The sequence below is a fragment of the Leopardus geoffroyi genome, chromosome C2 (assembly GCF_018350155.1).
Source record: "Leopardus geoffroyi isolate Oge1 chromosome C2, O.geoffroyi_Oge1_pat1.0, whole genome shotgun sequence".
Classification (NCBI taxonomy): Eukaryota; Metazoa; Chordata; class Mammalia; order Carnivora; family Felidae; genus Leopardus; species Leopardus geoffroyi.
In genome coordinates this window covers 117,325,373-117,352,852 of record NC_059333.1, presented here as the reverse complement: position 1 = coordinate 117,352,852, position 27,480 = coordinate 117,325,373, and the positions used below count along the sequence as shown (strand labels likewise).

General features: G+C 38.9%; 1 long non-coding RNA gene and 1 pseudogene across 1 annotated transcript in view; one reads left to right on the top strand and one right to left on the bottom strand.

Annotated features, from left to right (window-relative positions):
• Positions 1-27,480, top strand: part of LOC123611439 — a 233,729-nt gene that overhangs the window by 4,519 nt on the left and 201,730 nt on the right. The gene's annotated exons all lie outside the window — the stretch shown is intronic.
• On the bottom strand, positions 19,562-21,250 carry LOC123611438 (annotated as a pseudogene).

Genomic DNA, 27,480 nt, shown 5'->3' with positions numbered 1-27,480 from the left:
AAGGCTTCTGAAGCAACTCACAGGAGTTGCTTCAGGCTTTTACCCATGTGTGTTAGTCTTGTAGGGATGTCATGGCAAAATATCACAGAGGGAGGCTTAAACAACAGAAATTTATTTTCTCACAGTCCTGGAGTCAAGAAGCCCAAGGTCAAGGTGGTAGCAGTTTTGGTTTCTTCTGAGGTCTCTGTCCTTGGCTTATAAATGAATGGTTGGCTTCTTGCTGTGTCTTCAAATAGTCTTTTCTCTGTGCACATGGTGTCCCATCATGTGGCCAAATTTCCTCTTCTCGTAAGGACACGAGGCAGATTAGAGTAGGACCCACCCAGAAGCCTCATTACTTAGCCACCTTTTGAATGGTCTTGTCTCCAAATACAGTCTTACTCTGAGGTAGTAGAGGTTAGGTTTTCAACATATGAATTTGTGGAGGATACAGCTCAGCCCATAACACCATGGATCTAGAGAATTGTAAGCTCTCACCATAATAGCTAGCAAAATGCCATGTACATTAATAGGTAATAAATATTTATTTCTTCATCCTTCAACATTTCAATTCTGACAACATATAGGCAAACAATAAACTTTTCTTGAATAAATATAATTGATAGAATGAATGAATTTAAGTTTAATATCTTGGATGGTCACCATCACCCTACCTAAATAGTAAAATTTAAGAATTAGAGATGTTTCTGAGATGCAAACTGATAAATCACACATTCTTTATTACTTAAAAGTTAATATTTTAAACAATTGAACTTACCCAATGCTGCAATTAAGGAAATAATTCTATATAGAAACATCTGTCTCTTTTTTAGTAAATATGTAGAATTGAATATTTTTCCTATTTCGTTGTTACTAGCTTTAATCAGATGTACTTCATATCCCCAGATGTAACTTGGGTATTTATTTCCCTTAATCCTATACTAACACTATACTAAATCATCTTGAAACTGGCTTTCTAGTTTTAAGTTACCTTGAAGTAAAAATATCACATTTAGTTTAGCTGCCGAAAAGATCTTTGCATCATGCATACAGACTTTAAAAATTTATTTAAGCCATTATGCTAATAACGGATTGTCTTCATTGTATTTTTATTTATTTATTATATTTTTCACATTACACATGTCATCAACCAAAAGATCAGGACCTTTCATCTTATCATCTCTGTTCTAAAGTCTTCTGATTTCTCTTTTTTACATAGCAATAAATGGGAAAGAAAAAATGATTGTGTAGATTTTATTTTACACATTACAGTGTACCATCAACATTCTTGTCAAGTTTCTGTCTAATCAGATGATTATTTTCCACTTGACTCTTTAAGAATAAAATAGCTCATCACTCATCAATTACACTAACAAAAACCACTTGTTTTAACTTGAAATTTAATTTTTTAAGTTTATTTATTTATTTTGAGAGAGAGAGAGACAGAGACAGAGACAGAGACAGCATGAGCAGGGGAGGGGCAGAGAGAGAGAGAGAGAGAGAGAGAATCCCAGCCACTCTGTGCTGTGCTGTCAATCCCAACACGGAGCTCTGTGCTGTCAATCCCAACACGGGGCTTGAACTCATGAATCTTGAGATCATGACCTGAGCTGAAATCAAGAGTTGGACACTTAACTGACTGAGCCATCCAGGCACCACTTCACTTGAAATTTCAACTGAATAGTTTACTCTTAGCAATATGCCAGCAGCAGTGGAGCTCAGAGTCGAAGCAAAAGCTCTCAAAACATCTGTTTTTGGTAAAGCCTATATTTTTGTTTATTACATTTATTTTTACATTCTTTTCTACTTATGAGATTTGGGGTAGAGTGTAAATTATGAGATGAAGCAGTATATTCTTATATCAAATAGAATTTCTTACTGAGCTTTCAGAAGATTAATTTAAAATAGTACTTAGCCAATAGAGCTTGTGCCGGGTTTAAAAGACTATACAAGATTGGGGCACTTGGGTGGCTCAACTGGTTGAGCGTAGGACTCGATTTTGGCTCAGGTCATGATCACAGGGTCGTAACATCAAGCCCCAGTCCAACTCCCAGCTAGTGTGGAGTCTGCTTGAGATCTCTCTCTCTCTCTCTCTCTCTTTCTCTCTCCTTCTACCCCTTTGCCCCTCTCCCCTGCTTGCACTCTCAGTCTCTCTCTCTCAAAATAAATAAATAAATAAATAAATAAATAAATAAATAAATAAATAACTACAAAAGACATAAATTCATGGATTTTTTTAGAAGCTAGTTTATTTATTTTGAGAGAGAGCAAGAGCAATCTTGATCTCATGAACTGTGAGATCATGACCTGAGCCAAAATCAAGAATCCAACATTTAACCAACTGAGCCACCCAGGCACTCTTAAATTCATGGATTATAATAATTATTCCAACCATTCATTTTACAGGTAAAAAAAAAAAAAAAAAAAAAAAACTGAAGCTGGGATAGCATAGGCCAAAGTTGTATACAGAAGAATGATGTGGAAAGGGCTTTGATTATTAGGTTCAGAGATTGAGAAAAGTGTTCCAGACAGGAATGTTGAGGAATAAATAACTGTGCTTGCAGATCAACAGGCATACACCAAAAATAATTCACCCAGGGGGAGTGTTGAGTTACTAGTGGTAGGTTTTAAAGCCAATGGGAAATTGTGTTTTGTATATTGGAAGAAGAGAGTCAGTTGAGAAATGGTACACTGAAAGTTCAATATGACTTGCTTTCATAGTTTGCGATAATGCTGGCTGACAAAATGGACTAAAGAGAAGAGAAGTCAGGCAAAGACCACTTGTGAGAACATGACTACATGGGATGTGTTTGTGAGTTAAATGGGATCTGGTGAAAGTCTATGGTGATGAAAATGAGGTGAAGAAAATACAATCGGAATCACATCATGCACTCACAAATTATGTCTAAAGATAACCTCATGACATTGAAACTAATGTCAAAATTTCAAAAAGAAAAATAAGTCAATAATAAAAAAGGAAAATGTTGTCATCAGAGAGAACAAAGACAGTTAAAGATGAAAACATTTGGGGGGGCCAGGGTGGCTTGAGTTGATTGAGTGTCTGACTCTTGATTTCAGCTCAGGTCATGATCTCAGGGTCGTGGGATCAAGCCTTGTGTTGGACTCTGTGCTCGGAGAGGAGCTTGCTTGAAATTCTTTCTTCTCTCCCCTGCCCCTCTCCCCTGTTTGCGCTCTCCCTTTCTCTCTCTCTTAAAAAAATTATGTGTATGTATGTATAAAATTTGGTCTTCATTATTTTTTTTTTGCAAAACAAGTGAACTAACTCCACATTCGCAATTCCTCAGGAATTATTGTTCACCAATGGTTTAAAAAAGGATAAAAGATGGTAGCTTCCTTAAAAAAAAAAAAACTGATATGTATTTCAGTTGACCATGTAAAAAACTTTAAATGCACCTCACCCTTTGTACATTTGCATATAGCATCTCTATTCAGAGGTTTTATATTGTATAGACCTGAGAGCCGGTCCACATGACAGCACATATTTGCAGTGATAAGGCCGGGGGGGGGGGGGGGAGAAATCTCTTTGCTTTCACACTTCCTTTGTGACCAAAGTCATTTGACAACATGGAAAAAAAACACCTTTTTCTTTCTCCCCAGTGGTGTTTATGGGAAGGAGTCTGCATATTGTTTCACGGTATGCATTTGCACGTTGTTTGGATGTTAAGCATTCCACCCCAGAGAACCCTGAACTGGTGGGAAAGCTTAGAGTCAAGTCACTTGAAGTGGGAAAACAGCTCTGATGTATTGCCCCTCTTCCCTCCGTTTTCCTCAATTGCTCAGCTCTCTACAGTATTTTCAACCCTGGAAGTGTGAAGAGCAAAGCACCACAAAAACATCACCAAGGCTAAGGCTATGTCTAATCTAAATTCGTTCATATGCATTTAGTCATTATTTGTACAACACTTTCTGAAAAGGGAAGATATCGCAATTAAAGACTGAGCAACTTAACGAAAAAGAACTCACTTAATTGGGGTTGAGGAAATAACTTCTTTTCAGTTTCTGCTCTAGGGCCATGAGACTGTAGTTTAACTGAATAAGAAATACCCTAAGGTTCATTGGGTCATCTCTTAGTGGATGATATGGCTTGTGAAAATTAGTGTTGAAAGTCCAAGAATTATCTGATAATTATCTGTAGTCGGTTGAATTATGTTCCCTCAAAAGACAATGTCCTAACCCCTGGTACCTATGAATGTGACCTGATTTGGAAATAGGGTCTTGAAGATATCATCAAGTTAAGGTAAGGTCAGACTGGGCTCTAAGTCAAACGACGGGAAACTTTATAAGGAAAGGAAGATTTGGAGACACAAAGATACACACAAAGGGAAGAGAACATGTGAAAGCAGAGGTAGATATTGAAGCTATGCAGCTATAAGCCGGGAATGCCAATCATTGCCAGCAGCCACCAGAAGCTAGGGAGAGGCACGGAAGATTTTTTCTCTAGAACTTTTCGTGAGAGCAGAGACCTGGAAATATCTTGCTTTCAGATTTCTAGCTTCCAGAACTGTGAGAGAATACATTTCTCTTGTTTTAAAGCATCCAGCTGTAGAAAAAATTTTTACAGCAGCTCTAGGAAATGAGTACATGCTCTGAACTGTGATTTTTCTCTGTTTATAAATTATCTACCCATTTTTTAAATAATTTTTTAAGCTTCTCGTTGTTAAAAAATTCACCTCCCAGTCTTTTACATAGAGAATAACTAAGAAGTATAGGAGGTAACGGGGCAAGTGAAGCACTCGGGGGGGGGGGGGTGGACATTTACTATAGCTCTTGTTTATTATGTTGACCACTTCTTTGGGCAACTCTGGACTTAACACTTTATGATAAAGATACTCTTCTAGATCCACAATAACTGCAATGAACATGGCCTTCCACCTCCTGGACTGAAATAACCTGGGCCTCCCTAGAGGTCACCACTTGTCTTACAATTCACCCAATCAGAGGCAGCTTAATGTCTCACACTCCCAGAATCTATGTCCCCAGTGCGATCAGGGATTTTCCTTGCTTCCCGTGTCATGTTGTCACCCTGTCTTACATTTGTGATGCCTTCCCTTTGATTCTCAGAATTTTCTGTGCACTCCAACTCCTGTCAGCGATTATAATGACTTCAGCATTCATGTGAAAGATGCACCAGGTGTGTGGACTCTCAGCTCCTGGAACTTCTGGTTCCCAAAGACGTTGGACACTTGAGGTTAGCTATCGCCTTCCACTGTTTTTATCTTAAACTCTTAGTTTACCAATACCTGAAACTACCTGGCCTCTAAATGTCACAAGCGAAGGCCCAAATCTAGAAGACACTCGTGTCCAATGGTTTCCCAGAAAGCTATCATGTTTGAGCTGTGATATGAAGAGGTGATGTGGCAACAAATTGAGGGCAGCCTCTAGCCAATAGCCAGTGAGGAACTGAGGCTCGTGGCCCAGCAGTCTGCAAAAGAAGTATATCCAGCCAACAACCATGGGAGTGAGCTTGGAAGTAGATCCTTCCTCGGTTGAACCCTGAGATGACTGAGGTCCTGGACAACATCTTTCAAGATGCCCAGAGTCAGAGGTACCTAGCTAAGTGTCCCCAGATGCCTGACCCACAGAAACTGTGAGACGAAGTTGTTTTTTAAGCCACTAATCTGTGTTATTAAGCAATGGATAAAAGATGCCATATCTACGGCCAAAAAAGAAAATCATCCATTTCTTTGGAAACTGACATGAACGCTGGGAACTAATGTTGAGCAATTAGGTGATTGTTAAGTTGGAAGTAACAATAGTCTCTAAGAAAAAGAGAGAAAATAGCTAAAAGGTGGACCATATTCCCCATAATACACCCATGAATGCATCCACATTTCTGCCTTCCCCATAAAAGTGCTGTTATTGCCATTACTACTTATGATCACCCCCTAAGGACTTGCTGTTCTTGTCAAACAGTACGATATGTGTAGAATGACTCTAATGCATTCTTTGAGGCTGCCTTCCAGATTATATGAACAATTTAATAATACCTATTTCTTCCTGTTCTCAGCCTTCCCCTGCTCAGGCAATTTTGGTTGGTAACATTTTCATCTCCTACCAGTAGAGTGTGGTGTGGTAGGATTTCCCAAATTCTCCCCACCACCCTTTTTTTTTCTGCTGTGGCCTCCATAGACTGTGGTCATAACACCAACAAACTGATTATGACATAAAAGTCTAATCTTACGCAGTTATGGGCCATTCAAAAGCAGGTCACTGTCATTAACCTTTGTCCTTCCATGCCTGGACTCCATTGTTTCCATGTAGACAATTCAGATACTTGGTGTATCGATTCCAACCTTACCTTCATATTGGCTGGTATTGTTTTTGAGGACTCAAAAATGTCGCACAATAGTATAGCTAAACCACTTTAGACTCCAGTTACTTGTGTCATGGCGTAAGCGTGGTACCAGTTCAGTCAGTGGCATCCATAAAGCTTTGGTAGAGTGTAAAGATTAACAACATCTATGAGTCACTTATTCTCTTAGGGTCTCAGTTTACCGATCTGTCAAATAGGGACAATAATCCTCCCTATGGTTGTTGTGAGCACTGAGTGAGTTAAATATTAAATCACTTAGAACAGTATCTGGCACATAGGAAGTTCTCGCTGTCAGCTGTATATACCGAATGTAAACCTCCCCCAAACAGGGACGATTATAAACAGTCTCAAAAAGGTTCTCGTGCACTATATTTCACCCTGCGGTGGCAAAAAGCACTGAGGAAGAAATGGTGTAGGGTATTTTTACAGCATTTCCATTTTACAGATGAAAAAACAGAGGTTTTAAAAAATTAAATAACCAGCATCAAATCTCAGCAGTGTCAGGGATAAGACTGAAATCTAGGTTTTCTTCTGAAAAATTTGCTGAAGCTTTATCTACCTGTTCTAAAGAGGTAGATAGGTACCCTTATATGCACTCATCATATTGAATGAGGATTCAGTGGGTTGTGATTTTTCTGCCTCTCTCCAGTATAGAGCCAGGACAAGGTGGGGGTATGATGGGAATTTAGTGAAGAGTTGAGGTGAATACATGTAAAAGAATTGCCACAATATACGGACACCCCTTTGGACAATCATTATTAGTTGGTCAAGCTTGGGATGATGCACTCTTTTTTTTTCCTTTTGTTGTTATTTAATTAATTTATTTATTTTCAATATCAGTAACACAGTAATTTGTGGCCAGTGTTCAAGAATGTTGAGATAATGATGCTTAGGGACAGCACTTCTCAGTGCTTTTTGAGGGTGTGGTTTTGTTTTATGTGCGTTTTAAGAGTAAGAAAGTGTCTAGTCTCACCATTTGATAGCATGAAATAAAACCATGAAGTGAAGCATGATGTATACCTCACGCTCTATGGTATTTGAATGGTGTTTCTTGCTTTAACATAAGCCAAATATACAAAAATACAGTAATGCAAAAGAAAGTGCTTCTGCTAATGGAAGTGAGCAAACCATGTATTAATCGGCGAGTTAAACCCCTCTCTTTTTTTCACCTCACTCCCATTTAATGCATCATTGCCAAGAGTTCTGGATATCGTCCTAATAAAATATCAGAAGGATATAATGCAAAAATATCCAAAAACCTGTTTTTATGTCTGGATTGAGTGTCTTTTTATACTTTACTTTTTTATTTTTATAGGAATTGACTGTCAGCAGAGAGCTATCAGGTCCTAGTGTTTATCTATAGTCCTGGTGAAAGTGCCGCCTGTCTACTTCTGGCTTGTGAGAGTTTCTTTCCTTTGGGGTGGTGGCTGGTGCCAGAATGAGAGGAAATATCATGCCCTCCGAGAGTCAAGAGCAGCTGGTGCAATTGCCCTGGTGTTTATGGGATATTATAGGCATAAAGGCACATTTGGAACTGGTTGGGGAAAGAACTTAATGCTTCTTTCTTTTATCTTTATAATCCACTTTCCTAGCAAGGATTATCCTACCGTTCATACTAAATTTAGCAAATGCAGATTAAAAAAAAAAAAAAAAGCTAGGCTGCCACAAGGTACTTTGAGAAGGCAATGTATGTGCTGGGTAGATAAACTGGCTTTTATCAAATGAAACAATAAAGACACAAAGAAACTTGTTCAAATTGTTGTTTTTTTTTGTTTTTTGTTTTTTTTTTGAACAATGAAAGCCATTTTTGTAAGAATTAACCAGAGGGAGTTGTACATCTGGAAAGCGGTGAACACATAGTTTCTGTTTGGGAGAAAACTGGCATTATTGCCAAAAAAAATTATACATCCACAGTATGATCCAAATTTGTCAAGCTGGGGGTGTCATGGAGAGGAATTTGCTACCAGAAATTTGCATTAGATGGCATTTTCACTATTTATTTTCAATGACATATTCTTTCATTTTTGGCAGAATTTTTATAGTGTTTATTTTGTGAAGAGCAACAGAAGCTTAATATAATAAAATAAGTGAAGTATCAACATGGCAATTTAGGGTCCTAGGGTCATAATGAGGACTTTTGTTTTATTTCCCTATAGAAGTCAAGTCTCAGACCAAATTTTGCAAATCACAGAAGTTATTCCTTAGTGCTTTGTTGTCTGCTTTTTTTTTTACACTGCTGTATTTCCCATTATTATTTTTTATTATTTTCTTTTTCCTGGTCCTATAAGGGAAACCATTTTGTGGCTTATTCTCCACCCTTTTAACAAACATCAGTACTTCAGGTGTTCACATCTGCTTTATTCACTTATCAATAATTAATTCCATAAACATTTGAGCAACTGTGGTTTACATTTGAGAAGGCACCGGAAATAAAAAGGTGAATGCATGTCAAGTCAGAAGCAGAGTGAACTTCTGCTTCAAATACATACCAATGATGTATAGATAAAAACTTTTAAATATCATATGGTTGAACTCAAATAATAAAATTGAAAAAAAAAAAAAGTTGTCAGATGCTATGAATGAGGCAGGAACACGGTCAATGCAGAACTGAAGGCAGGGTGGGCCTAGGGTTTTCCAGCATAGGTTTTAACTTTATGAGGTTAGATCCTGGGTTTTGATGCTCAAGTAAAGATACAAGATGAAGCCCTCATGCCTTCAAAGGCATGAAGCCTCCAAATACACTTAGGAACCAAAAGCATACTCTGCTGTTTATCCTGAAGTACATCACGGAAGCCTTCCATCTATCTACAGCTCTGGTAGAAAAAAATCACGTGGGAGAAATGGAAATCCAAGCCTACCCACATGCAGCTAGGAGATTCAATTTCTCCTCAGTGTTTTGCAAGTGAATTCTGTCCCTCTCGGGGGCAAACTTAAAAATCCTGTGTATGCTTACATCTGTACAGCAGGCTTTTCCCAGGAAAGACAGTGCCCACTGGAAATAATCATACCACCAAAAATCACCAACCACATAACAAAGTAAACATCTATGAAATAATCAACAGATGCAACAAAGATAAAACAGCTGCATTTCAATCTTAATAGTTGATGGTGCATTATTAGGAACCATGTTTTCATATTTGTCATAATATTTTAATGTTTTTTCTCAAAGTTTCTTAAAAAATATACAGACTTTTAATCCTCATTTCTGCTTATCTGTGGGCTTGCCCTGAACTTCAGTGGAAAAAAAATTCGTTGCATTCTGGAATTTGAAGGGAGGTTTAAGGGAGGTTTGCTTGCTTACTCATTCCCTCAACAAAAATTTTTGAAAGCTATATTGTACCAAGTACTGTGCAGCATGTTAAAGATACGGGTTGAAGATGAAGCTGTCACTGGGGCTAAAGAGACAATGTCTAGTTGGCAGATGCACTAGAAAACAGAAAGTTATAATGCAACGTAGACAGGTGACATAAACACCACAGCTTACACTGCTCTGGAATGAACTCTACAGTCCTGAAGAAGCGTTGGGCTCACTCTGGTTAAATTTTTGAATGTAATATATTTTTTTAACAAAATTCTATAGGCATCTGAATAAAAGAAAATTTGCAAAATCAATCAATCAATCAATCAATCAATCAATCACTGATCGGATTTGCCTCAAATGTCTACTCGATAACTCAAACTCCAGAAGATTTGGCAATGTCTACAGACTTCTTGCTGAAGAAAATGGTTTGACCCTAAATTCCATATATCTGAGTTTTTGATCGCATGAAAAATTAATTGAAAAACAACCTTACATATATAGGAGTTCAGGACCTATGCCTTTTATGTTACCCAATAAAAACAGTTAATGAAAAGCACATGGCAGTTAAACCAGAGATAAATGGAGATAAGGAAGAGGAAGGGAAGTTTGGGTTATAAAAGGATGTAACTCCAAAGCATGTGCAATTCCAAAATAAAAAGCAAGTGCTTAAAAATGGAAAATATGTTCTTTAAAATAAATCTAACAATAATAATCAAAGATCTTTGGCTCTTGGGGTAGCACCATAATGGTCAGTAAGATGAAGCACCTTATTAAAGCTGACAAGAAGGAAGCCCAAAAGAAAGTGGTTGTCTTTGCTTATGTAAGACTGGTAGAATGTGCATCTGGGTTCAACATAAGAATTATTGTGGCAGCAGTACTGACAAGGGTCATGGAACCAGAATTGCATTGAGTGGTCTCAAGTGCACATTTTGTTTAGTGAGCCTTGCCAATTTGCCGATGAGGATTTCTTACATCTATGATTTCATTTAATTACTGAGATTGTATCGGACAAAAACTGCTTGACCAACTTCCCTGAAATTGACCTCTTCCATGATTAAATATATATTATGTTTTTAAAAGGTAGTCTGTGATTTAAATTCTTGTTGACATCAAAGCCACCAGCGGTCATTCGTTCCTTTTCCTATCTTTTCTGTGTACTTTACTAAAAACTACCACAAATAAATTCCAAAGACCTTTATAAATAGTACTGATAGGTTCAACAAATCTGGAATAAAACAATGGAAATCAAAAATGACCCAAAAGATAGAAACTAATGATTCAAAATAAGTGGCCAGTTTTTTCACCAGATAACACTGGGGAAAATTAAAAAATACTTGCCAGTGTATGTAGGCAGTATCTGTTATTGTTATGTCTTGTTTATTAGAAAAGTTGAAATGCTGAAAAAAGTCAAATTTATCATGGGAATTCTAACAGAACTGTATGATAAAGGAGGTCTGGGAAAAAATCTTATCAGCGGAAAAGGTACTCTGGGTCGAAATACCAGTTAACATAAACTAAAATTCAGAAGTTGGAAAGGCAGCAGTTAAAAAGAGTAAAATTTCCTCATCTACAGAAAGGAGAACTCAACCACTACGGTAACTTGTGATAATGCAGTTGGAGAATAAACCGTGCTTTAAGATTGTAGGGGCACCTAGGTGTCTCGGTCGTTTAAGCCTCTGCCTCTTGGTTTTGGCTCAGGTCATAATCTCATGGTTCCTGAGTTCAAGCCCCACGTTAGGCTCTGTGCCCGCAGCGTGGATCCTGCTTGGGACCCTCCATCTCCCTCTCTCTCTGCCCCTCTCCTGCTCTCACCCTGTCTCTCTCTCTCTCTCTCTTTCTCTCTCTCTCTCTCTCAAAATAAATAAATAAATAAGTTTAAAAACTTAAAAAAAATTGTAGGGGCACCTTGGGTGACTCAGGTGCCTAAGTGTCGACTTCGGCTCAGGGCACGATCTCGTGGTTCATGGGTTCGTGAGTTAGAGCCCCACATGAGGATTTTTTGCTGTCAGTACAGAGACCAGTTCAGTTCCTCTGTCCACCTCTCTCTCTGCCCTTTCCCTGCTCACTCTCTCTGTCAAAAATAAATGAACACTGAAGTTGTAAATGAAAACGCTAAGAGCATTAAAGCAGGCTATTTACTCTTCAAACCAAAAGAATTAAAAATAAACAGGAAAAGGGAAGAACTTAAGATTAAAAGATATTAAAAGACATAAAAGTGACTGGAAAATCTGAAAAGGAATAAGCACTGCACCCTAACATGACAGTGAAGTGCATAAAAATAATTTCTCAGTAACAATCTACTGAATTTATCTGAAATATGTATTTTTATCCGAAGTGTTTTTGGAGTTCATAGAGCAGAATACTTTTCTGGCTCTTATGCATGTTTGTATATAAAGGTTTTAAGGAGGTAATTAGCTCACTATATTAAAAGAAAGAAAAGATGTGAAGATGTAATGGGTTATTACATTCAAATTAAACCCAAATTATTTCATTATGATTTAACTTGCATTGTACAGTGATTCAGTTTTCATAGTTTGTAGTTGGATTCATTATATTACTTGCCATAATCAAATGTTATTTATTCCATTTTTTAAGAGATGTCATTATAAAAACATATTGAATAAACACCCATGTCTTAAATGTAGACATTTAAGCAGCAAATGAAAAATATCTTTCTTGTCAATGAGTGCAAATTTCCCTTTTCAGCTAAAAATAAAAATGAGATGTGCCACAAAGGAAAGATACCAACTTCCAAATCAGGATGAGAGTTCTGGAAATTGAATATATTTTCAGTATGTGTAGGGGAAGAGTCTACCCTCAATGCATATGAAATGTTGGCTTCAGTAGATAAACCGAATATTTTTTTTGAAGAGGTTACTCTATCCACCGTTACTTTTCTCCACCCCCTCCCCCTCCTCTCTCTTCTCCTCCCTCTTCTTCTTTTTGGCGGTAGGGAGGGCTCATCCTGTTTATTTTGCCTTATTTAGAAGGGTTTCATAGTACATCAAGTCTTTCATTCAATATGTGCATATTATATTGAGAACATGCCATGTACAAGGAAATATCAATAGAGAATTTTATGCTTGTGGGTTGAAAATATGCTTGCATATCCACTTCTCATTCAGTCACCATGGGATCACTGTAAATTAGGTGGTAGGGGCATTATCATTTTATATATTTGGATTATGAAGCTCGGGAAGATGAAATGACTTACTATTCACAGCTGGTAAAGGCAGTGCTTGAACACGAACCCAAGAGATCTGAAAACACATCCTATGATTATTCTACTTTGTCATGTCACCTCCTCTTAGGATATGACATATTTTCTTCTATCAATCTACTTGTCATTTGTGAGAGGGATGAAGGAAGGACACTTGGGAGATTATTTTAGCAGTCAAATGTATTCCGTTGTGACATCAGCAGAGTAACTTCCATTTATTTCCTTCTGCCATTTGACCAGTGGAATAGTCAAATGCCGGCACAGTTTGGGGGTAAAGAGGTCAGTTCTCCTTCAACGTGTCCAGAAATCCCCAGAGGGGAAGGTAGGCCCAACTTTCTTAGTGTCACAGGTAAAAGCATCCCCTTTGAGACTGAGGAGACAGGCAGGGAGACTCAGCCACCATTGTCCAGCCTGCTCAGCTCTGCTGTTTCTGACAACCCCTTATTTCACAGACTCTTACCTTTTTTTTTCCCTAATGTAATTTTATAGATTGGGAACTATTTTATCATCTAAAACAAAAGAAACTTTGATTAACAAAATTTAGTCTTGATGGAAAAATAGTCCAATAAGATGGATTGTAAGAGGGAAAAGATAGAAGATAAACAGGAATAGAGCTTACTTTTACTCAAATTCTGATGCAGTATAGACATATCAAATGTGACTGCACAAATGAAAAATCTCCAGTTACAAAGTATTTTTCACAAAGACAAAAATCAAGCCAACTCGCACCTCTTTATGGCATATCCATACATTTATGTCAGTGATCCCAGATTCATTCAGGGTAGCGAATAACATGCTTTAATTGCACACGAAAGTACTCGAACAACCTTTTGTTTCTTTATTTACCTCTGTTATAAAATGTCTTGGCAGACTCAGCCATTAACATTTTCTGCTTTCTCAAGGAAAAGATAATTTACCCGCTTAAAGATATTAGGCTCCTGTGTATTGTTTTTCTCCATTTGGTACCCCTGATTCCCCTTCTGAACACTTGAGTGCCTGCAATCAAGGCACAATGACACTCACTAATAACAACTGAACCACTGCACCCGCCATAATGCTGTGCGGCGCCCAGATTCACAAGCGCTGAGCCCCAGCTATGTGGAACAGCATCCCAGAGACGAGGCCGGCTCCTCTCCACAGCTACATCTGCTTCTCTTCTCCCCCTGGAGCATCTGCTATGAAGTGTAACTCCTGCTGAGCATATGTGGACCCAGACTTGAGCATTTTTCCTCCTGATATTCTCAGATCCGAAAATTCTACTTGAACTCAAATCCTCAGATTCCAACAGCCATTGGTGCGATCCTGGTGTTCAGAAGAAGTAGTGTTCGTGGTTTCAATCAGGGTATTTTTCCACCGACAGAAATAGTTAGAAGAGGTTCGTGTGACTTTTCTGGAGGAAAAATATATTTTGATTTTGCTAATCGGTGCTAGAGAAATGGTGTCTTTAAAAAAATAAAGACCTTATGAATGCAAAGATTGTCCTTATTGGAGGAGTTTTGACACTTCATCAGTTGTTTTATTTTACAGTGCCTTGCCTTCGTCCTCAAGGTAAAGTATGTCATGTTTTATTTTTACTGTATATGAATCAAAAATATTTGGCCATCGTGAGTCAAGAGATGGCATAATCCCCCTGAAATAATGAAGATGACCCAGTCAGTCACAAATTGGAATTTTTTAACTCAATTAAATCACAAAGATAGGATGGCGTTTCCTCTTAGAAAAAACACAATGATCAGATTTCCACTGGCTGTTTTGATTCTTTGGGGGCAGATCATATTCAGCATTCATGGGACTGTACTGGGGCTGGGCTCCCTCTCCTGTATAATCTCTGAGTCCTTTTAAAATTGTAACAGTTTGAGGAGGGCACCTTTTGGGATGAGCACTGGGTGTTGTATGGAAACCAATTTGACAATAAACTTCATATATTGGGAAAAAAATAAAAAATAAAATTGCAACAGTATAACATAGGAGATGGGGGTGGGGTGGGTTGGAGGGATACATCTTGTTTTTAAAAAAGAAATCCGCCTTTGTTCTCTCCAGTCAATACTTCTAACAGCATTTACGTCTGCTTATGATGTCCCATTTTTCTCAAGCATTATCCAACCAACTTGATCGTCCAGTCTATAAACCCTCTGAAACGGGGATCGTCATGTGTACTGCCCAGCAGCGGCTGATGCCACAGCGAAGCTTGCAGTGAATATCTATTGAATAAATGAATGATCAAAAGCATGAATTCTAGGATTTTCCACAGGCTTAGACTACACATTTGCCTTAGGAATGCCTATTATTTTAATGCCAACATGCAGTGGATGTATAACGTAAGTCATTTTTAAAAGTGTGAGTTTCCACTTGTTCTCTCACTATCGCCAGGACCCTGTAAAGACGGACAGATGTGTACAGTGAGGTAAGAGCGATCACTGATTGACCTCTGGTCTCCTGCTCACCGCCTCGTTCACTAACCAGACAGGTTGGCTACGAACGGGGCTCTCTTTTGCACCACGCCAGGCAGACTAGTGGCGAGTTGCTGTTGGCAGGGTCTTGTTCTGCAAAAGGTATTAGTCCAGGGATGAAACAGAAGTAAAATGGTGCAGAGTCTTCCTGTGCTTTCTCTTTTAGCCCTTTCAACTTCCTTTTACTCCAGGCTGCTCGGAATACCCATCACAATGAGCAGACCTACTGGAAACTACCCCTGCAGCCAGAAAAACAAGGTGCCCAAGTCCCTGTCCTCTGGATTGCATACCCAATATTGCTGAGGTTTTTCTTAGGCATTGCCAACCTGCTTTATTTGTTTGTTTGCCTCCCTCCCTTTTAATAGCTGAAATTAGATAGAAAGCTCGGTGTTTATATGAACTTCATCATTACCTCTCAGAGGATTTGGAGGATCAGCTAACTAACATATAAAGGGACCAGGAATGTCTTTGGGGACGAGACATAATATTAATTACTGGCATGTACTTCCTGTTCCCTTTGTAATACCATATCTGCCACCTGATAAGCAGCTCCACAAGAGTCTAGAGGAGCTCTCATCGCTCTGCAAGCAGGAATTTGGCTGAAATTACCATCTATAGACAGAAAAGCCTTTTAGCAGCAGAGGGGCTCTTTGTATGTGCAGAGTCTCCTGTGTGTGGCTGGTTGGAGTGGCCAGCCAGCTGTACATTACCTGTGGGCACCAGCCAGGTAAGGCCAAAGACCAGTGAGGAGACCCGAGTTCCCCCACCCCCTCCACAGATGGGATCTGAGACACGGGGGGGGGGCGGGTATTAAGGCTGTGGGGTAAGGCAGCATCAATGAAGATAACGGTCCCTCACAGATAACGCAGCCAGGCAGCTCAAGCCAACAACGCATTTTATATCTTTCATTTTTACAAGGCACTGGTGAGATCACACACAGATACACGCGCGCGCGCGCGCGCGCACACACACACACACACACACACACACACACCACACACCATGCTGGCAAAACAGAAGAGACTATGCAAAGCAACAGAGCAGCAACTTGTTTTTTTCCCCCCTCTGAAATGGGAAAGCAAAGGTTTAAATCACTGCAAAGGTTGCTACTTCCGCTTTTCTGTTTGTTTTCTGTTCAGATTTGGCCAAAATACCCATGGCAGCAAGGGAAGTGAGATGGAGAGTGTAAATCAGGCTCTCTCGTTAGCTGCTTCTAAATCCTCTCAGCCCTCCAGGAACCTTGATCTGTGTATTCTGAAAATGGCAAGAGATACGTATTGTATATTCAAATAATATAGCAGTAAAACCAAGATTCAAGGGTTGTTAATCTCAAACATATTATGGGATTGCAGAGCAACTAAGGTACGGAGTGTCTCCATTTTAATTACCGGGATTGGCAGAGGAATCCAATTATGTTGCTGTGTCCCCAACATAACCCTTTCTGTCTTTGTTTGCTGCTCAGCTATTCTGAGCATGTTTTGATCACCTTTATTTGTTTGTTGTGTTTTGTTTTCTAGTACGCAAGCCTCCTGCTCAAATTTGAAGGATATTTTTGGAGGTTTTATTCTCATTGAAAGAGATGCTCATCTTCCTCTTGCAAGCATGAAATGTTTCATGTTAAGAATATATTTTTTTCTTTCTTTTTATCATTCCCTAGTGGAATTGAGGCAAATGAGGATGACTGGCTTCCCATATGTGCCAGACCATTGTTTGAATCTGATGGTTACAGGCACAAATTAGTCTAACTCTGAGCTCCTGGCATTGCTGGAAATTTCAGGCTAGGAGTAAATTTTTATTCCATATGAATTCTTAGTGCAGTGCAAAGAAAGGATCCTTACACTTGCTGCTTCTGAACATATTCTCACATCCTAGTACCTGTAAGATCCCAGGACTGAGTAGAAATAACAACAAAATTTTTAATTCAGATGATCACTCTCATTGATAGTTGAGTCAGAAAATTATCAGCATGGATAGCGGACAGCACTTTTATAACAAACATTAAATTAGTCACCCAGTTCTTTCCATCCACCCTCTGTTATCCCTGGAATCTACTCTTTCATTTCTGTTCCTGTTGCTACTCCCTACTTTAGTCCTCATTGTGCTTCCCCAAATATTTTAATAATTTTCTAACTAATCTCTCTACTTCCAATCTGTCCTTGTCCTCTCCCTCACTACCATTTATTCCTCCAAAACACAGGCATGACCATCTCATTTTCCTGCTAGAAAATTTTACAAGGTCCCCTGCTGTCCATAAAATATCACTCACTCCCTGCCTCTGACATTAAAACTCTTCTCCAACATGACACCGATATAACCTTTCTGTCTGCACTGTATTTCCTCATACTCAACACTTCCATCAAATTGCATTATTGACTCCAACTTAATAGGCAACATATTTGCCTAACACTGACTTTTTGTTTTTCTTGTGCTTGGTTATTAGCCGAGAATTAGTCTTTTTTTTTTTAATAATTAGCACATTTTATTTTTTTGTAATTATTTTTTAATGTTTATTTTGGGGGAGAGAGAGAGAGAGAGAGAGAGAGAGAGTGTCAAGGGCAGAGAGCGAGGGACACAGAATCCGAAGCAGGCTCCGAGCTGTCAGCACAGAGACCAATGTGGGGCTTGAACCCACGAACTGTGAGATCATGACCTGAGTTGAAGTCAGACGCTTAACCGACTGAGCCACCCAGGCACCCCAGCTGAGAATTAGTTTTTACTTCTGTTGTCTTATATTTAAATCTCATTCTACAAGATTAAGCATAATTATTATTGTTGTCCTACTCAAATTCAAAGAAGTCTTTACCATAGTTCTTTTTTGTAACATATTTTGTACTTGTTTTATCTTCATTATGTTTATATTGATCTCCTGTAACACATTTTGGACTCCTGGATCATAAAGGTTATGTTTTACACATTTTTGTGTATCCCCCGTTGCCTTGCTACTTCGGCATTCATGTAGGTGCTGTTTCATTCATTCAACGAATATTCATCGAGGTCCTATTTGGTGTCAGGTGCTGTTTTGAATGCTAGGGATGTAGCAATGAACATAATACACAATACTTACTGTGCTCACGGAATATATTTCACTGAAGGAAAACAGATAATAAATAAAAGAAGTTGGTAAAAATGTAGAGCTAGGGAAAAAACAAAACTGTGAAAAAGGTGGGGGAATGTCATGTAAATAGGGTAACATAGGGGAAGGAGACTTTTGAAAAAGTTAAGAAAGCTGAAGAAAGTAGGAGAAAAGGTCATGGGACAACTGGGAAGAAGAGCATTGCAGGCTGATGGGATGGCAAGTGCAAAGGCCCTGTGGAGTTGTTGCTGAAGGTGAAAGAGAAAGGGAGAAAGTAGTAGCAGATGAGGTGAAATTATAGGGTGGATGGAATGGACAGTAGGGGGCAGTCATACAGTACCCTGAAGTTAATTGTAAGGACTGACTTTAATTTTGTAAGGACTTTAACTTTCCTTTTCAGAAAGGAAAATTGTGTGAAATATAATTTAAAGCATCACATCAGTTTCTGAATTTATAATGGATTGAAGGGAGCCAAGGGTGAAAATATAGGGAACAGTTACAATATTATGGACACTTGAGGTGCCTTCTGGAAACAACTGTATAGGATCTCTCTTAACCCCTCTTTCTAACCAAAAACACAATGCCAAAAAACATAAGGTACATATACACACTATGGTCTTGGAAAAGATTGAGAGGTTCTGCCCCTCATCTTTGTCTATTATAATGATGCTTTGAATGACAAAGTTAACTAAACAATATGTAATGTGATCTAATCCAAATGAAATAAAGAAGGAGCAGGGGAGAGGGGAAAAACAAAAAGATCCTCTCCAACTCTTTTTGCACTGACCCCCCTACTGCCCCTTGCCCGACTAGACATAGTCGATAATAACAAAATATGTCATGGCAAGGTGTCACAGCTTCTTTGATGAATTGTTTTCATCTGTCTCCCCGCTCCCCGCCCCATGCATATGCTTTGTAAAAGAAAAAAAGTAAATTATTTTAATTCTATTCTTTTTTTAAAATTTATTTATTTTGAGAGAGAAAGAAAGCATGAGTCGGGGAGGGGAAGAGAGAGAGTGATTGGGAAAGAGAATCTCAAGCAGGCTCTGTTCTGTCAGCACAGAATCTGCTGGGCTGGATATCACAAACTGTGTGATCATGACCTGAGCCAAAATCAAGAGTTGGCTGCTTACGTGACTGAGCCACCCAGGTGCCCCTATTCTTTGTTTTTGTTTTTGTTTTTGTTTTTTTTCGTCTAAGACAGGGAATCCCTTATTCAAACCCTTAAGAGTAATGGATAGCCTGAGTCTGTAACAAAGTGTTGTTTTAAAGCATAGGTCAGTAATTGTATATGAGAGTATACACAGCTACATACAAAGGAACTGATCAGAGTACAACTTTTCAATGTTTAAAACAGAATAAACTGTAAAAGCAGCACCTACGTGACATTTTTAACTTTAGTATTCCTCTCCTTCTTCTTCACCTTCTCCTTCAACAGAAACCACACCAACCTCCTCGTAATCCTTCTCAAGGGCAGCCATGTCCTCACAGGCCTCAGAAAACTCTCTTTCCTCCATGTCCTCACCCACATACCAGTGAACAAAGGCATATTTGGCATTTATCTGGTTAAACTTGTGGTCCAGGTGAGCCCAGGCCTCAGCAGTGGCTGTGGTGTTGCCCCGCATGCACAAAGCTCGTTGTACTTTGGCCAAGTCTCCACCAGGGACTGCAGTGGGAGGCTGGTGATTAATGACAACTTTGAAAGCAGTGGAGTACCAGTCCACAAACTGGATGCTGTAATTGGTCTTTATGGTGGCAATGGCAGCATTGATATCTTTGGGAACCATGTTGCCATGGTGTCACAGGCATCAGGCCATGTATTTACCATGGCAAGGGTCATATTTCACCATCTGGTTGGTTGGCTTTGAGCACACATTGGTGATCTCTACTACAGAAAGCTGCTCATGGTAGGCTTTCTCAGCAGAGATGACATGGGAATATGTGGCCAGAGAGTAGTAGTTTTGAGGATGGGGCACCAGATTGGCCTGGAATTCTGTCAGATCAACATTCAGTGCTCCATCAAATCTGAGGGAAGCAGTGACGGAGGATGCAATTTGACCTACCAACCTATTCAGGTTGGTATAAATTGGGCATTCAATATTGAGGTTTCTATGACAGATATCATAGGTGGCCTCATTGTCTACCATGAAGGCACGATCAGAGTGCTCCAGGGTGGTGGGTAGTGAGGATGGAGTTGTAGGGCTCAGCTGCAGTTGTAGAAACCTAGGGAGTTGGGTAAATGGAGAACTCAAACTTGGACTTTTTGCCATAATCGACAGATTATTAGCCGGGAGGTGAGCCCAGAATCAGTTCCCCCTCCAAAGCTGTAGAAAACCAAGAAGCCCTGAAGTCCGTGCACGGGTTGGCCAGTTTCTGAATTCAGTCCAAGACAAAGTCAATGATCTTCTTGCCAGTGGTGTAGCATCCTTGGGCATAGTTATTGGCAGTATCAGTCTTGTCTGTGATGAGCTACTCAGGGTGGAAAAGGTGGTGGTAGGTGCCAGTGTGAACCTCATCAATGACTGTGGGTTCCAGGTCTATAAATACGGCCCTGGGCATATGCTTGCCAGAACCCATCTCACTGAAGAAGGTGGTGAAGGAGTCCTGCCCCCACCATGATGGTCTTGTCACTGGCATCTGATCAGTGGGCAGGATGCCATGTTCCAGGCAATAGAGCTCCCAGCAGGAATTGCCAATCTGGACACCAGCCTGGCCAACATGGATGGAGATGCATTCATGCATGGTTGCTGCTTTGAGGCTGCCAAGCAGATGGTGGAGAAGAAGAGGAGATTGTTGCTTCTTACAGTGTGACTCTTACGTGGTTGATGTAAGAGAACCTCTTAATTATATTCTTAAAATTCTATTCTTAGTTATTCTTAAAAATACAAGTCTTAATAAGGGCCTTCAAAATGTAGTTCTATGCATGTAAGGCAAAGTCTCATAGATTGCAATATAGTTGAGAAGACAAATCACTACATATATTCTGAATAGGGTAGTGGCTCAATACTAGTGCCTGAAAAAAACCAATATATAACCAACTAGTTGTACTTCATAAGCAGAAAAAATATATACTAGCAATTCTGAATTAGGATCATCTATTCTGTGTTGGTGTATTATAGAGATTTTATTGAAGAATGGAGATAAGGTAGAGAAAAAGGAGAATTCCAGGTATATAGAGGGTGTAAATAAATTCTTGGGAGAGTGGGCAGTAGACTATATAGAATGGATCAAATAAGTTGGAGTAGAATAAAAATATGACTGTCCAGAAGGCTCAACTCTAATAAAAAAGGGGCTTAAATAACCAAGTGAATAAAGCTGGACTCTGGACAGCAATGAATAGCTGCTAAAATATTTTTGGAAAGTATAAAATGGAAAGAAAATGTTGAAATTATAAAAACTTCATTTAATAAGGATCAATCAAGAAGCCAGGTGCAAAATAGAGAGTTGTGAGCCCCGACATATCTTAAACATTGATAATTTTGTGACATCACTGAAAGTCCATCTCCTGTCTTAAATAATGTGCCTGCAATTTTTTTCAAACCTTTACACTGGTATTCCATAAACCATAAATGAACAGAATTCTGGCTGAATCAATATAACTTCTCTATCTGTAGGTCACAAAGGCTGTATTTACTTTGGGCTGAATAGCTGCTTGGTCATTTCACAGCCAGGAAAGAAAAGCACAACATTTAGAATGGGGCTTCTCCATTACCTCATAATCTTGGCTAAAGCCACATTGCTTATGCTATTGGTTGTTGATACAAATGCCACAAACCAAAGAGAGGTACTACACACATCATAATGGAACTGGTTGAAAGAAAGTCAGACTAGCACAGTGACCGTTGCTCACCTGAAACCTATGTAGATTGAGACTAGGGGTATATTGATGAGGACAGGATTTCTTGAAGTGAAGGAATTTATAAGAAGACAGGTACCTTCCTTGTAGGTACCCCTTAAAGTAAATTAGAAAGGTCTAAAAAATCCTTGAAGAGATTAGGAGAAATTGGGGTCAAGGAGAAATCAGGGTCCTACTTCCTGATTGCATGTTCCTGAGCTCAGAAACTCAGGGTGTTGCTATCAGGGTAGAGAGTATTGAGGTTTTCGGAGAGCCTGAATTTTGGCAGCAAAGAAACTTCAGCCTCACTCTCACATTGAAAGTTCTCAAGCTGGGGGCACCTGGGTGGCTCAGTCAGTTAAGCGTTGGACTCTTGATTTCGACTCAGGTCATGATCTCACAGTTTGTGAGAAGGAGCCCCGCATGAGGCTCTGTGCTGACAATACAGAGCCTGCCTGGGATTCTCTGTCTCTGTCTCTGTCTCTGCCCCTCCCCCACTCATGCACTCTATCTCTCAAAATAAATAAATAAACATTTAAAAATTAAAAAAAAAAGTTCTGAAGCTCTGATGATGCCTGGAGCACCCTTACATTGATGAGGTAAAGAGAAGAGAAGCCATAGTAGAAGCAAGCTGAAATTCTATAATTTGACAAACAAGGGGGTTTATGTTTCTTTGAGCCAAGTGGGTACTGTGAAAGATAGCTAGACTGAAGTATTACTGAAAGTACTGCCCCTCCCTCACCACCACCACCACCAATAAAAACAAAACAAAAACAAAAACATGCTTGCCATAGAGAAGACCTAGTGTGGTAAACTGTCAGAGGCACTAACCAAGAGTGAAATCAAAATGTTATCTCAATATTGCCACATTTTCACCATAGAACATGTAATAGTGAAGATCACCATGGGATGGGTAGAGAGGGGAGGTGGTTCATAAAGAATCGAATAACATGCTTATAAAATTACAAGTGTTGGATGTTTGCCATGACAGAGGGCAATAACTGTGGGGAAATAGGTTCTACTTACATCAATGAGTTAGAAAAAAGCTTAGGGCAGAAAGCTGCCACCATGGAGTGAAAATGCCCAAGGTTAGTTAGCGAGATATTGTCACGAGATCACGAGTAACTTGTTATATCACCTGCAGGAAATTACTTTCCATCTGATGCCAATATACTATTACACTTTGATCACAAACTCCACTTACCCGCCAGACCCTTTGCTTCTTACACATACAAGTTAATGATTACTCTCTGATTGTTTTCTTCACATTCACCATGTGTGTAAGATCTTGTTTTCTTCATGTTCACCACGAGGGTAATATCTTGAGAACTCAATAAATATGGAGACAAAACCCCTGCTTAGGGCTCTTGTCTCCTCCTGGACATTAGCCTCTCTCGTATTCAATTCTGCATCCACTCTCTTGCTGGACAAGAGAGAACTCCAGACTCATAGTCTGTGACAAATAACCGGTCATTGAGAGCCCAGAAAGAATAGCCAATAATTCCACCTACTAAAAAGACCTTTCATTTTCCAAAACCTTCTTCATTGTGCTTTTGTTCTTGGAAAAACCAAGAGGATAAGGAGGAAGAGAGGAAGTGCAAGGTGAAGGTATGGGTGGATTTACCTTGAAGCTAATGAAGCTGAGACTTCAGAGTGCCTCATTTGCACAGATATCCTTGGGATGCCATGGACCAAATTTTGTATTACTAATTTGTAGTATTTTTTTTTTGTAAAGAGGGTGCCTCTCCCCAAACTGTAAATATTTTAGACTCCACAAACCTGGGTAAAAGAATAGACAGTGTATGTCTCTTTCCTTAATGCTACTTGCTTGGCCATGGGTTAGACTAGATTGGGGTAGTATTTAAATGGAAGGAGAAATTGATGTTTTGATATGGGTTGGGCTAACGTTGTTAATATCTGAAATGAAGACTTCTAATATCTGAAAGTCACTGTAAACTCATAAGATAGGCTTGAGTTGCCATCAAAAGGCTAGGACAGGGAGATCAGAAGGAAGGTTGGAAGGATGTGAAGTAGAGGGAAAGATAAGCTGCTTCCTGGTGTACTTTAGGGAATTTAACCCCTTGAATATTTGCGTTTTGTTAAGAAAAGGAAATAGGGACAATTTATGGTGAAACTTAAATGTAATTGAGAAAAAAAGGAACTCCTTTATTCTCATTGCCATGTTTCATATTTGGACCACATTTTTATCCTTGAAATCAAGATTTTAGAATGATACAAGGGAAGATGGCTTAAGGGATGTACACACACATACACACGAGTATTTCTATTTGTTACAGTAAATCTGTAACAAATTTATGAGAAAATTACTCCAACATTGCTGGCCTTGTGCTGGTCTCATGCCCAAGGAAATCATTAAGAAGGTGAGAATTTTAAATCTTTCTTTTTAAAAATTTTTAAATATATATTATTTTGAGAGAGAGAGAGAGAGAGAGGACAAGTGGGGGAGAGGCAGAGAAAGAGGAAGACACAGAATCTGAAGCAGGCTGTGCCAACAGCTCAGAGCCTGACACGGGGCTTGGGCTTGAACTCACAGACCGTGAGATCATGACCTGAGCTGAAGTCACGTGCTTAACCAACTGAACCACCCAGGAGCCCCCAAAAGGTGAGAACTTTATATTTTTGCCTCATATTTACAATAATGTAAATGAAACATATGTATCTAGATACATGACATATTTTGTTACCTCAGGGAAAAAAAAAAGCACTCATTTTGCCTGAGAAATTTTTCTACTTCTTTGTACAAATAGATATTGTTGGCAGGTTTGTCATCTGGCGATAAATAGCTTCATTGAGTTTACAATAAATGGAAAGAGAAGAAACATTCTCGAATGAAAGGAAAACAAAGCAACAGGTTGTGATACTAGGGGTAATAAAATTTAATATGTAATATGTAGGATGCAAAAAGAATTCTGTGCTGAAATTAAATCGGGTAGTGAAACTTCAGATTTTGAGTGTGTAGAGTATATTATTTCATGTACCTAAAATGTTTTTGTGTTCTTATGTGTCAGAATATCCATGCGCATATTATAATTTGCCCCCCACTAGTTGTAATCAGCTCATCTTTTATGTGAGATACGCCATTTTTTTTTCTTAGAACATTGTGCCCTCAAGTCACATTTGTTATACTTCTGGTCCCATCACAAACCCTTTGGAATAGAGTGCTATTGAATTGAGTTTCCATTTGGATTTCTTCCAGAGCTATTGTTTTGAGAGCAGCATATGAAATAACAAAATTGGCATGGGCTGGTTTAACTCCATGGCTAACTCTGTTGTTTTCTGTTGATGGTAAGTGTGTGGCATAGTTGAAAATGTAATCTACAATATCGTCCTTTTATGCAGGCAGATTACATTATATGTAATTTAACATTCATCTTAGCTATATTCTGAGGCTTCACGTGTTACAGTAAACATCTTTTACAGCTTTTGATAATTGATAACAATAGAGTATTGAAAATAGAGAAGCAGAAAAGGTAGCACTCTCATTCACTAGCTACACATAATAGCTAACCTTGGGTTTTTCTTTTTTTATAGTGGCAGTAGTTTTTTTGGCAAAGGCAGTAACATGATCTGGGAAATTGAGATTCTATATTGGTATGATATCAAATAAAGGTAAGCATCTTGGAGTTAATATAACCTAAAGGAAAACAGAGGATGTTAAGTGGCATCAGTGTACTTTAAAAAAAACACTTTTTTTAGTGTTTATTTATTTTCGAAGGAGAGAGAGACAGAGTGTGAGCAGGGAAGGGGCAGAGAGAGAGGGAGACACAGAATCTGAAGCAGGCTCCAGGCTCTGAGCTGTCAGCCCAGAACCTAACACGGGGCTCAAACTCAGGAGCTGTGAGATCATGACTGAGCCGAAGTTGGGACGCCCAACCGACTGAGCCACCCAGGTGCCCCTAGCATCAGAGTACTTTTGAGGTGAATGTGTCAGGATGCTGCTGGGAACCCCTTGTCCTGCTTTAACTTGCTAAAGCAGCATTGTGGAAGCACATTTCTAAAAAATGATCAATATTTCGTAAACACACAGTTTTTACTGTGTTTGAAGTTTGATGTTCCAAAAAATTTACAAAACATGTTGATTTCCGTAACCTATGTGTCAAACTGGGTGCCCTGGACATCTAGATTTAAGTGAATGACCTCAATTCCTTTTTCACACCACATGCCATTGAATCCTGAGCTCCTGAGTATCTTGTAACTACACGTAATTCACTGTTTCACAATTAAGTTACCTATAAAATGTATCATTTCACTTGTAACAATAAAGGAAAACTAAAAGATGGATATCATGATAAGAACCTGATAAATGATAGAACATATAAAGATGGGCATTGAGAAGGGCACCTGTTGGGATGAGCACTGGGTGTTGTATGGAAACCAATTTGACAATAAATTTCATATTAAAAATATTAATAATAAAGTAATGCTTTCAATTTCAACATTGTCAAGAGATAAATATTTCATTAGTTTACATTTTCAAAATATGTGAAACCTTAATAGCTACCAAGTGTCAGTTTGAAATACTAATAATTTATTAATGTTTAAAAAGTAAAAAATCTTCTAAAAGTTGAATACAAATGATTAAGCCTCAGATTATTTAAGAAAAAAAGAGAATACAGTGTTTTATTTAGGTGGACCCTCCCCTTCCTGTGAATAAGCTGATATTCAAGTAGTAAATAATAACTAAACCATAGGCTTAAATTCTGACCCTTATCCTCTGAGATTCTGTCCAAACACTCTTTCCCCAAATTATTCCCAACTGGATTCCATGAGGCCGAGTCTACTTTTACTGCACCTGTATTCTTACCTATTTTGTCTATACTCTTCTCCTTTCAAAAGTATTAACACTGAGAATGACAACTTTTGTTCTAAGTACTCAACAAAACCTAATTTTGAAAATGGGCAAAAGAGAGGCACCTGGGTGGCTCAGTCAGTTAAGCGTCTGACTCTTGTTTTCAGCTCAGGTCATGATTTCATGTTCGTGAATTCAAGCCCTGCATCAGGCTCTGTGCTGGCAGTGCAGAGCCTGCTTGGGATTTTCAGTCTCTCTCTCTCTGCTCCTCCCCTGCTCACTCTCCCTCTCTCTCTCTATCTCTCTCTCTCTCAAAATAAATAAATAAACTTTAAAAAAAATGGACAAAAGACTTGAATAGGCACTCCATAAAAGAAGATACATGAATTTCCAATAAGTGCTTGAAAAGGTATTCAATGTCACTAGTTACCAGGAAAATGTTAAAACTGTAATGAGATACCCACTGGAACAGCTAAGA